The sequence below is a fragment of the Rousettus aegyptiacus genome, unplaced genomic scaffold (assembly GCF_014176215.1).
Source record: "Rousettus aegyptiacus isolate mRouAeg1 unplaced genomic scaffold, mRouAeg1.p scaffold_m13_p_10, whole genome shotgun sequence".
Lineage (NCBI taxonomy): Eukaryota > Metazoa > Chordata > Mammalia > Chiroptera > Pteropodidae > Rousettus > Rousettus aegyptiacus.
In genome coordinates this window covers 86,872,388-86,885,549 of record NW_023416285.1, presented here as the reverse complement: position 1 = coordinate 86,885,549, position 13,162 = coordinate 86,872,388, and the positions used below count along the sequence as shown (strand labels likewise).

At 40.9% G+C, this 13,162-nt stretch overlaps 1 protein-coding gene and 1 pseudogene across 1 annotated transcript in view; one reads left to right on the top strand and one right to left on the bottom strand.

Annotated features, from left to right (window-relative positions):
• The window catches only part of LOC118600331 (LIM zinc-binding domain-containing Nebulette-like), a 207,628-nt gene that overhangs the window by 28,174 nt on the left and 166,292 nt on the right, over positions 1–13,162 (bottom strand). Inside the window, exon 6 of the mRNA XM_036228148.1 lies at positions 9,042–9,174. The gene's annotated coding sequence lies outside the window, so the exon portion shown is untranslated. The remainder of the gene's footprint in view (positions 1–9,041; positions 9,175–13,162) is intronic.
• LOC118609275 lies at positions 4,338–4,453 on the top strand (annotated as a pseudogene).

Genomic DNA, 13,162 nt, shown 5'->3' with positions numbered 1-13,162 from the left:
ATAGTTTATCTCCAGTTAACCTATTCTGACTCATTTAAGTAACAGCCATAGCGCATACAACATACTAAATCTTTCCTTAACAGAATAATCTTTAAGGCATTGCAATCTATCTCTGCTAGGATTCAAACAGGAGGAGAGGGGATCTAGGCGTGTGGCAAGATGGGCCAGTGAAAATGAATCTGGAAATAAATTTACATGCTGTGCAGCAGTGAAGCAAAGTGCCACACAATTTTATTCATTTATTAAAACATTTATTGGACGCTAATTCATGCCAGGCATCATGTCTGGTGCTAAGGTTGGAAATGTGACTGGCCACATTTTCTGAGAGCAAGGACCCACAGTCCAGCTGGCTGGGGAGAAGGAAAATTAAATCAGTCCTTCGACACTGTGGGTGAGCACTGTAAAAGTCACCCTGAGGAACCTCCTCTCAGATGAGGATTTTGTGTTATACACACACGGGTATCTATAACAAAGATCACAAAATAAATTCATTTCTAGATGAAAAATAACAGAAATTTGAGCCCACCAAGACTGTGCTAACTATGACAAATGGCTACTGTGAGCCTACAAGCTATACTAATAGCAACAGATGCTGTAGATGACTATCGGCATCTCTTTAGCAAAGTCGTTGAGCACTGAACGGAAGAACACAGATAACAGGACTGGGGACACACCAGGTGAGTCGGCCCACCTGGTGACATGCCTTAAACTATCTACGTCACCCGGAAATTGCCACGGACACTAACAGATCTCCTTCGGATCAAAGGCTGACTCTGGAATCTGTGCCTTTTAATGAAGCAGGAGTAGAATTTAAAAGTTAGTTTCTACCCTTGTAAATTAAAGTACAGACTTCCAACAGACATAGAGGCTCTCCTCCATCCTCCATCCTTCTCCTCCATCCTGTTTATAAGGTGGCATTTAAAAGCCCCCGACATTTATAACAACGTTCGTGAGGAAGCAAAACACCATTAGGGATCTGTCCGTAATCCTTAGGGTCCTGAGCCTCAACTGGGAAACGACTCATTCGTAAACTTATAATAACGTATGTTGTACCAAGCTGTATTAATGAGAATAATTTTCTTCACCTTGAATACGTGAGAATCTTTAAGTCAGTATGTTTATTCTCATTAAAAGGACCCACTTCTATTCTCATGTGAAACTATTATAATAGAGATAGGCTCCCAAGAAAATTTTTTGTTTGATGAAGACGTGTTATACAAAACTATGAGGGACAGTAATCAAAAAATGTTATTTTTGAGGGAATCTAAATAAATTAAACAAACTGTTATAAACGGTAATAAACTTGAAGGTTGGAAATGCTGCTATTTCTTACAAACACAAACGAAATGACTGGTTCAAACATCTTCGTGCCAAGACCTTGTCTCAATTTCCAGTTTATCCCATAATAAGAAAACTCAGTTATTGAGCGCCACACCAAGTGTTTTAATTACATTATAGAACAGCTAATATTTCATCCACATAATAATCCTGCAAGTATTTTTTTTTATTATTTCCATTTTTCAGATGTGTAAACTTAGGGGCCCCAAAGCAAATGAAACAGACATCATTTATTACTCCATTTCCTAGAGTAACGGAGGTAATAAAAGGAGATGCTGCCATTTGAACCAAGGTCTTGCGTGTCTCTGAAATCAACTCTTAAGGCCCAAACGTCTGCTGAGGAAAGAACCTGGGAAACGGGGGGCAGTCTTCATGAAACTGGAGTAGGCAGGATCCAAGCTCAGGTCTCCTCGTTGCTCTGGCCCATGTCTTTTCTGTCCTGAATCACGTAATTAACTATATCTGTTTCTCACTTCACTTTACAGTTAGATCTGGTTTACGAGCGTGAATTAAGTGAGAGATTAAAGCTCACCGACAGCTTCTTCTCTAGTCTACAAACACACCAAAAAACAGAAAGCCAGCTGCCTCTCCCTTGGCACATTCCCACTAAATCCAAATAAATAATGCAGTGTTTTGTGTGTTTTAATTTTCCTTAGGATGGCTCTTCATGATGGTTCCATTTCTGCCTGTTCCAATCACTGCCCAGTGTGTCCTTCGAAACGATCTTACGATCCAACATTGTTGAACGTCCTCTCACCTTATGAATAAGGTTAGGTCGACTCTTTCTCAGGTTCATAAACATCTGATCAATCTCACACACTCTTTAAAAGAACAAGACCATAGGGAAGAAGAAAACTAGACCTTTCAAAAAAAAAAAAAAATATATATATATATATATATATATATATATATATATATATATATAGTTTTTTGCCAGGTATCAGTCTCCACTTCAAAACAGAATATTTTGGAACCCTCTGGAAGAATTACCACTGCTTGGCTTCCGACGTCTGATCTAGAGGGATTTAAAGGGCATCTGCCAAGTACAGGGCAGCCCAGCTTTCTCCTCCTCTACCTCGTGCCCACATATCTCCCTGACTCCCTGCCAAACCACGTTACTTGCCTGGTGTTTCCCAACTACGTTTTAATAAAATTATAAAAGGCCGAAAAGAAAAGTCGATCATCTCCTCCTGAACCTATCCCCAGAGAGAGGGCTCAAGTTCATATTTTTATTTAACGGTGCCTTTCTTCTGCATAGCGCAAAGGGCTTTTCCATCATGCTTTCATTGATCCTCTCAACTTAAAACAAGTTTCAAAGAGTATCATTCTTGAGAAGTAGGAGAAAAGAAACATAATGATATGATATAATTCTCTGCTGAAATAGGTCACTCTAAGAGTTGAAAGAGCCTTAAGACTTATCATATAATCCACATATGGCAGGAAGTTATTTCTTGTTTCTTACCCTCATGTCTTGCTACAATTCAAAACTAACTTCCTTTGCTTTTAACTAGGATCAAGTCCTCAATTCCTTACACACACAGAACTAAGTCATTCAACACTATTCGACTGCTGGGATTGTGCTCCTTCGCATTCTAACTTAAGGAGTCAAAGGTGAATGAGTTCTAAAAGGCACCCTCAGCAGCTGCCAAAAATGAATCATTCCAGAGAGTATCCTAAGGATGACCGGGACCCCGGGTCATCTCTGGGACCGTCACTGTACAGTGATCACCTCGCGCTACAGTGGTCTGTGTTGAGCAACGTCCACGATCTCTGGCCTGTTTAATGGGCAAGACACAGTCAAGTTTCTGAGTGCAGGTTGGCGGTGCTCTGGTTTGTCATCTAACTTCCGGAAATGTTGTCCATAAGGGAGAAAAAAGGTTTGAGCTTAACCTTTATTACAACATAACAAAAAGTCCACCAGCACATGCCCCCCCACAGACAGTTCAGTTAGCCGAGATTCTTCTCTCTGTGTTTGTGTGGAGCTTATGCGATGCTGAAGGCGCACGTATTTATGCAAGTTTGCACTCTCAGACCTGCCAGCCGGACATTGTGTTTGCGACCAGCCATCCCGGCTTGTGTCACAGTCGGGGCGTGAACACACCACTGCCCTATTTACATACTATACAGACACCTGTGCTCAGTGCTTGTCATTCGATTCGAAATCCATGCGATAAAACCACGTAAGTTCTTTTTTCCTAATTGGCATAGCGAAAAATACAGAGATGCAAGACTCATGATTCTTTCCCTTTTGTTCTCTAAAAGCAGACCCCTACAGATACAGGTGCTCTAATCACCCCAGGCCCAACAGCCAGAAATAAGGGGCCTCAAGAGCCCGTGGTGAAATGCAACCCATATACACGTGGAGTTCACAAGGGGACAAGATAAACCACTCCCAACATTTACGCAAGCAATAACCCTACACTCTAGTGTCCTTCCCTTACTAAAAAAGCTCTTTTAGTTACCACTCCAAATCCTCAGGGTAAAATTAGTATTTGCAGTTCCTCAAGCACACCATGCAATTTCATTCTGGATTCCGTGTGTGTGTGTGTGTGTGTGTGTGTGTGTCTATGAGAAACTCATCTCATGTCGTCCTCTTCTGTAAGCCATCAGTGACCATCACCAAACCACAGCTAGGGCTAGGTGCCTGGGTCTGTCCTACCCAAACCTCGTCTCTCTCCGAGCACACCTATCAGGCTGGGCTGTGTGTCCTGGGCTGAGAGAGAGAGGTGTACTTAGATTTCTGTTAAGAAATTTGAAACTTCTAAATTTGGTCCTAAGATCACCACGTGACCTCCAAAATGCCAAGTTAAGGATAAATTAACTTCTGCACCAACAAAAAGAAGCTCATATCTGTGATATTTCCTCTATGACACAAGGGGTCTAGATATAACATATAAGACATATGACCTCAGGACGTGGTTCCATAGTGTAGCGGTTAGCACGTCTGCTTTACACACAGAAGGTCCTGGGTTCATGCCCCAGTGGAGCCACAGTCCATGGTCTACAGCCATGCCACCCTGAACAAGCCCTATGTCTGATCTCGGAAACTAAGCAGGGTTGGACCTGGTTAGTTCTTGGATGGGAGACTACCTAGGAAGACCAGGTGCTGTAGGCATAAATAACAATTTTAAAAAAAGAAGAAAAAGAAAATATGAGCCCCAGATTTTGGTGTAGAGGGAAAATCCTGTATGTTAAAGGTCAGAAAACAATGAAAACCCTGGACTCAAAGTCCACCTCTGTTCTTCGCTGGCGTGTGCGTTTAGGCAAGTCCCTTATCCTCACTGAGCTTGTTTCACCTGTGACGTGAGAATAACGACAATTTCTAGAGACTGCTGAGAAAGACAGATGAATAACAAAGGTGAAAGACTGCCCCCTGCGCCGAGTGTGGCCTTCCTGGATGTCTGTTCCCATCTGCATCCTCTGTTCGGGGCCAGGCGTCACCTCAGTACAGACAGAGGTGCACAGTGACAGGGCCTGATACGCTAACGCTAGAGTCCTGAAAGGCTGAATGAGGGTGAGTCCTACAGACCGTGTGCTTTAACGGTGCAAGAAGCCAACGAAGTTTTCTCCAAAGCCCGTACATTGTGTCCATATATAGAAATCGGATTTTTATATTGTCACTTCACTATGAAAATCTGCGTTTTCAAGATGCTGTGGCCCTTGTGTTGACAGTGCCTAGTCAGGGGGACGAGTTATACACACAAGGACCTTCAAAGATGGCCAAAATACTCTATTTCTTAAGCTCAGTGGTAAGTACATGGGTGCAAAATCTTGTTACTATTTTTTAAACTGCACATAAGGTCCAATAGACTGTTTATATATTTCATAATTTAAATTACAGTCTTAATATTGGGAGACTGAACTCAGGGACCCCAGGTGTGGAAATCCCATGGCATTTACTAAGGATAATGCGTGAGCATTTTGTCCACTTGAACTGATGCATTTCTATGAGCCATTGATAATATTTTAGAAGATTTACAGTTTAGTACTTAGGAGACCTTTCTGAATGCACCTTGAGAGTCTATTTCTGAGCGATGACTTCAAATTTCAATGATGCCCACCAATGTGATTCCAAGAGTCGCGCCTCCAAAAAGAAAGGCAAGCCAGATCAGAGGACAAAAGACCTCAGTTCTCTCCCCCAATTCTTTGACTGACAGTGTCATAGTGCTACAAGCTAACTTCCACAGTATTCAGAAAATAGACGTGAGATCACCCTCGTACGGGATGATTGCAAGACACAGGCTATTTTATGAAGACAGGCTAAAGGCTGACAAGCCAATACTGCTCCCCTCTTATGCCTTCTCGCGGGACATTTTTTACCCCCTACTTGTTGGTAGGACTTATGGCAACAAGTTAAAAAACGATAATTTAATGATTTCTCTTTTCATGGTATTTTAATAACCACAATGATAACTGAAAGAGCCTTCTGAAAAAGAAAACACCGCATTGATCAGTTCTATAGTATTGAGTAGCTGTGTTGTGCTTTGCCATTTACGAGTCACGGGCATAGACGTTTGCACTGGGAAATCTCACACACACACACACACACACACACTCACAAACACACACATATACGCAGTGTCAGGAGACAGAGGGTAATAACGTAGGAAGCGTATGGATAGGAGCGCTCTCTCCTAAGCAGACTGAGTACGTGCTTCAGACAGAGGCCAGGTAAAGGGCCCTAAAATAGAAAAAAAGAGTTCGAGGAACTTACCCAGAAGCCAGCAACCAGAACAATCTAACAAACTACTCACTATTTTCAGGTTATCTGTGTGTTTTATGCATTAGAGTTTAGCCACATTGTTGTTGATTTTTAAATTTATTTCATTTAAGGGGAAGTACCATAATCTTCGTAGAATTTAGAATATTCAAAGGTTTAAATCTAACCTTAATAGCAGAAATAGTAATAGAATAGAGGCTGGAAGCAATGTAAATAATTCAAGTCATTTGTTCTGCCTCTTGCTAAGTGTTTCAGTTTTTTTAACCGATAACATAAAGCCTATGATCAGAATGCAATACGCTAATCAGTTTACTCTAAATAACCCAGTGATGTTGTTTATTTCATAATGTAGGTGACATTAATATCATTAATACACAAAAAAAGGTTTTTCTCCTTAAATAAAATAAATAATGACCTAACCTTCCCAGTACTTAGTAATTTAACAGGCCAAATGCGTTACCTGGCAAAACATAAATGTGAAATGAAGTTATGAAAATGTGCACAATAGATGCCCGGAGGTGAGCTGGAAAACGTTTTGGAGAAAATGAGGGAAGTAAATGGTTAACTGCCCGCACACTCACTCATGCCGGAGGACACAAAAAGGTTCACAGCAGTTGTTAAATTCATTTAGAGAAACTCACTTTATTTTTCCAACAGCGCTCTCACCAGCTAATCTGTATTACAACCTGCAGGAGTCTTAATATTCTCAGCAGGATCAAGATTTGGGCCACACTGATTCAGCTATTTAATCTTGCAAGAGAACAATATTTGGCAGGAAAAGACCCCACAACACTGAGAGGGCGTCCCAGAGGTTCGTTGTCAGCCCAGACTGCGCCAAGAACACCCAAGGCGGAAACCGAGCCGCACTAAGTAATGTTTACCATCTCCTTTCAGAAGCTCTCCACTCCAAACATCCCCACACTGCGTGTGTGTGCAAAACATACACATCGCACGCGCAGAGGTGGCTCCTGCAGATACACGTATGGTTTTTTGAAAGACAAAATATTTTCCCAGTACTCTGGACTGTGTTACGAAAACATTTTAGTTCCAAAGCATCACTACAGAGGTTGAAGAAAGAGATGAAGAAAATGGCCATAATTTTATTTTCAAACCCTTTCGACGTCTTAAACACCGAAAACCAAAAGGCAGAACATATGTGTGAATTACTACATGTATGCAGATATTCATACTGATCTTTTTAACCATCCTGAAACTAATAAATCTGATGATCGATACTCTTCCATTAATGAACATGTTTTTCCATGTTAATTCCATTTGATTAATTTGGATATTTTCTGGAAACCCATATACTAGCAGGTAGAGAGTACATACAGAGACAGGCGAACTTAAAAACAAAATCGATAGCACTGGTTATACAAAAGAACAGCATGAATCACTACTCAAGAAAATGGTTCAGTAAAATTCTTCAAAAACTGTTTTTAAATAGCAATGGCAAGGGTTCGATTCCTCCACCTTCCGATCCTGGTTAGTTGCGCCTCTGATAATAACACAGAGTTCCCCTCTGTCAAGCAGGTAACGCTGTGCAGCAGTGACCTGCTCGCCTGGTGGAGGGTCAACAGCAAGCTCTCTGAGGTCAGGGGTCATATCTATTTCATTCCTCATTATATCCCACAGCACCCCTCCAGCAAAGTACCAGGCCTATAATTAACACTTTAAAATGTTTGTTAAGTCGTTCATTGTTTTCAAAAGTGGTTTCCTGTAGATAATTTTTTTTTGGATTTATAGATACCAAAAATATACACATTAGAAAATACAATAGGACTCTCAACAATCTCGCCTCGATCTACATTTCAGTAATGACGTCTCTCTCTGGACTCTAACAAGTATCTGAGGGGCATTCTCAACCTTATCAGGTTCCCTCCTCCCTTCCTTTGCTCATTTCAACGCCATCTTCCTCCCCACAGACACCTTAACATTGCCCTGGGGTTCTCTTCCATAAAAGCCTTTCCTGGCCACTTCATGTGTGCTAGCCTGAGCATAAACACATGCAAAAAGTGGTTCCCTGTTTTTTCTGCAATCCACAGGGTCCGATGCAACGTGATGTCCATCGCAAACTTTTAATGAACAAACACACACACCTGTGTAAGGTAACCGTGAAGGCTACATCTACTTCTACCTTATCCTTTACAGTCAAAGCACCGAGTCCTGGAGGATTCGAACATGAACCCGAAATGCTGCTTACCCTCACAGGCCTCATACTAATTACACAATGAAAGTAAATATTCAGATCGCTTCATTTTGGGGAAATCAATTCTATCAAAAGAAACAAGTGCTACAAAGGACCAAAAGATTTTTTTTAAGTTTTTCTTTCATTTTTTTTTCTAAATCTACACTGTCACAGTTTGCTGGACACAGGCAAATTCGGACACGTGTAATTTTCAGAATGCAATGATACAAAAGCTTAATTCAAACGAGTTAAAGGTTGATTCTGTTACAGTTAATAATAACCACAAAAGGAAAAATCAATCAGAAAAATGAACAAACCAACAAAAAAAAAAGATCACAACTTCTTGCTTCCTGTCCTGGGAAGCAAGTCTACAGGTACTTTATAAAATCAATACGTCCTTCAAACATAAATTTAGAGCTATGCTTTTATAAGCAGCATTGCGTATAATTCTGCACAGAGTGGGGAAAAAAGCTACAAATGAGCTCTGACGACAGGGAAAGAAAAGACAGCTACAGTGGAAAGCAAAGCAAAAACTAAAAGCAATATTCATGACGCCATCCTTCTAGGAAAATGAAATACAAACTAGGCAACATGTCCGCATATACTTTTTAAGAATTTCTTGCTTCTGACTTTCAATCATGCAATTTTCTCCAACTGTATAACTTGGCTTGGGTTACCAATGGGTTTTAATTAAATCTCTGTATGTCTCCTATGATTCATGACCTCCTAATAAGTTAAAAGGACATTTGACTATTATACTCATTAACTGGAAAAATGACAGATTTTTAAACCTACCTCCGAAAATCCACAGAAATTGTAATGGTGTGGCGTAATTATTAACGACGGTCACATCTGGGGACTCCACAAACAAGATGTCTGGCTTCAGTATGTGCTCGCTGTACGAATGTCCCGAAAGGTATAACATAATCTGGAAGAAAATTCAGATACTTTTTAAGTTCAAAATCAGTATAATGCACTGGAAATTGAGACTTTTTAAGAGCTAGTCTTTATTAGACATTCCCTGTGCCATAGGAATATTTCTTCTCTATTGTCACAACTCCGCCCTCCATTTCCTTCACATCCGCCCCTGCCAACCTGCCCGCCCAGGACCTGTGAGTGATCTACATAACTCAACTCAAACCTGGAAAACGAAAAACATAACTACTACTACTACAAGTTATCTTTCTTTCTATAAATGACTATGTCTCAACATCTCAAATTAAAAGAGGTGAATCAAGAACTGGGAATGGGATGGAGAAGGAATTTTGGTTTTTGGCTTAAGATGGTTCAGTTTGAAAATAAGAAAAAATTAAAAACTGAATGTGTACATTTTCCTGGGATATGGCAACAGGTGGTATCATCTACCTTTTCCCGAGAAACTGGCTGATGACAGTCGCTTACGGTTACAAAATTATGTTACTTGTCTCCGAATTACCGTGACGTACGTAGGTCATCCCTCACTTAGCCCTGTTACGAACTGAACTGTGTCCCCCCCCCCACAATTCCTATTTTGAAGCCCTCACCTCCACGTGACTGTATTTTGAGGTGGCATCTTTAGGAAAACAATTAAGGTTAAATGAAGTCATCAGGGTGGGACCCTGATCCTATTTCACGGGTGTCCTTGCAAGAGGAAGACGCTCCAGAGATCTGTCTCTCACGCACGCACACCAAGGAAAGGCCACGTGAGGTCACAGCAAGGAAGCGGCCGTCGCAAGCAGGGAGAGGGCTCTCCCCAGAAACCAGCCCTTTGGACTTGATCTAGGACTTGCAGACTCTAGAACTGGGAAGTAATAAATTGCTGTCATTTAAGTCACACTGCCTAAGGTATTGTGGCAACTCGAGCAGACTAATGCAAGCTCTAGCTTCCTCAGGTACTTACATACCTGAGAAAAAGAATTCCCCAGCTGTGACATTTCAAAACAGGGGTGGGTCCTAGTATTTCTAAGAAAATGAAATTCTCAGATGCCACATTAGAAAGCAAATGGTCCTGCTTTACCGAGAGAATACCACTGCCATCTTTTGATTGCAGAACCCACTGAATATTTAAGTAAAACTCGGAGAAAGTGAAAAAAGAGTGTTTATCAAGCACCGCAAAACACATGACATATTCACAGCAATTTTAAAAACTAACCCCCTTGCAAAGAGGGGTTTCAAGAGAAAGAATATGCAAAATTAGTCAACAGTTCAAATGTTATTGCCTCATTCATTTACTCAGCAGACAATCACTGAGTTTTCGCTATACGCCAAGCAGTATTCTAGGCTTTGGCAATTCTGTGTTAAAAGGATAGATTAGTTCTCTATCCCATTGTGGCCCTTTTCCTAGGAAAACTGTATTTGCCTACACTTAGAGGTGGATAGGAAGGCAGACTCTTCTGAAAAAGAAAGAAAAAAAAAACTTAAGCAAATGGAAAAAATGACACCCTTAAAAGAATTCAGTCATTTACCGAACAGGTACTTAGTAAGTCTTATGCTAGAGAATGGAATGGAGGAAGAAAGATCTGGGGGTTTTAAGGGGGGGGAAAAAAAAAAGATATGATATCTACATAGGTCTTAAAAGAGATGTTTGATTAAAATAAATCTAGAAAGATTAAAACTCCCTTTAATAATCTCCATTATAAGATGAAATTCACACTATGCTAGTGAGATTCTCTCCTGAAAGTATCAATATGAGTGTGTTGATCAGGGGCCGTCCCGAGTAAGCCATCTCAGAGCCGGCAGCCTTGGGCAGAGTGAGAAGCCATGGGAAGACCTGTTGGCGCAAGAAGCCAATTCACTTGTTTATAAATTTTAGCTCCGTGCTAGGCCCTGGGGCTACAGAGAAAAATACAGAGCCTGAATCTTCATACAGTTCAATCTAGGAGGAAGAAAACTTACAAGGCAGCTGTAGAATCAGACGGCCAGGTTGGAGACAGAAGAGCAAGGACCAGGAAGAGAAAGGAAGCTGCTGAGCCACATATGGATAAGGAGAGGGAGCAGACGGCCTTCCGGGCAGAAGGTCGGAGCGGGTGGGGGCCCAGGCCAAGGGAGACACCCAGGCTGGAGATCTCAGCTGGCACTAAAGCGGGGGCAGCCTCACATTTCATGCTAAAGGTTTTGCATTTTACCCCAACAGCCATGGGGAGCCATAGGCAGGTTTTAAGGAAGAGAGTAACATGATCAGATGTGTGTTTTAAGAACCTTGCAAGAAATCACGAGAAGAGCTTAGGTTGGGAGAAGAGGCAGTACTGTGGCAGGCAAGGATGGTCGAGACAGTCACTCCCACAACCCAAGCAAGGGATAGGGAGGGCCTAAATTAAGGACACGGCAGGAAAGCTAAGGTACAAAGCACCGTGGTGCACGTTCTCGGAGATATAAAAAAATAAATTGAAAAAGATGTGGACGATCATCATCTTCACGAAGTTTGGGGGTAGGTGGGGATAAGACACATACCATGTGGAAGGTATCAGTTCCAGATGGTATAAAATTGCTCCATACAAGGGGAACGACTCATGAAGAAGCCCAGAACAGAGTAAGCTAGCCAGGCCTAGAAGAAATGGAAGAATAGTGTTGGCGGTCAGTGACAGATAAGGTGCAAATAATTTCGGAGCAGACTGTGGAGGGTCAATGGAGTCAGAATTCAGGGATTTAGGAAATCAGACTTCATTCTTCTTAAAGTGGAGGTCCAGGGAAAGTTGTTTAGTGGGTCATAATTAGGGTCTTGATGAAAGAGATATTTTGAAAAGAGTCATCTGGTGATAGTGTTTAAGATGCAAGGGAAGGAGCAAGAATGCCTAGCAGGAGATAAGGCCAGTTTGGAGGCTCCTGCATCAACTCACAGGCAGGATGAGAGCCAGAACACCGTGGGACCGAAAAGAAAAGAATGGGGAAAAAAGAGATTTCACAAAGGACAGATCTTCAGAAATCATTTTGCTGGATCCTAAATCTCCATTTCCAAGAAGAAATCACATGTGTTAATTCTTTTATTATGGGGACCTTTCCCAAACCACCCCCTTCAGACAAAGCCATTTTATAACCACTACTCTTATACTTGCCATGCACAAGTAATTACTGGTCTGGGATGTATTTGTTTTTTCGTTTTTTTTTTTTTTTTTAAGTGGCTTTGGCTAAAACTGAGAATAAAAAGAAGAGATCAACCTTTGAAGCTCTGCCCTAGGTGGAAAAATAAAGCAAAACCAGGTGTAAGAGGAAACCACGGATTTGGAAATGAGAAAGGACTACGAGGTGATTTTCCATACATTCTTCTCATGAAAGTTTAAGTATTCCTTATAGAAATACTTTCCCTGAGGAGAGCTTGTTCACACGCTCTAATTAGACCGAGGATGTCAAAGTGTTTCGAAATGGATAAAGCATTCATACATGTGTTAGGTATTATAAGAAAAATACGTGTTAGTGCCCTACCGCTTTCTCTGACATATTTGATCTTTGCTTTAAAGATAATGCTACCGACCCACCGTTACTCAAAAATACGTCAGTCACTGGTGAGATAAGTTGGAGATAAAGCTGGTCCGTTAAAGTGACGGATAAATTTGCTCTATGAAAATAATAGGCTTCAAGGGCTTGAATCTAAATCATTGACCTCATAACTAATCATCTATGTTAATCAACCCAGTTATGAGTTAAAACAGAAGTACCATCCCATTCTCTTTTCAAACTACTCTTGTGTACTAGACTTCACTACTCAGATTCAGAAGATTTCATATCAATTTTCATTAGTTATAAAACTCTTATGCTTCTTGTATAAGGAACAAAATTAGCGAATACTCTGATGTCAACACTGAATGACTTTCTTCTAACTCTTACCTTTCTTCCCTTTAAAAAAAAAACGCTTTTTTATATTTGCTGAATATTAAAAGAAAGAAAAATACTATGTCAGTGGTTCGGATTCATATAAGACTTAATTGCCTCATATACTCTAA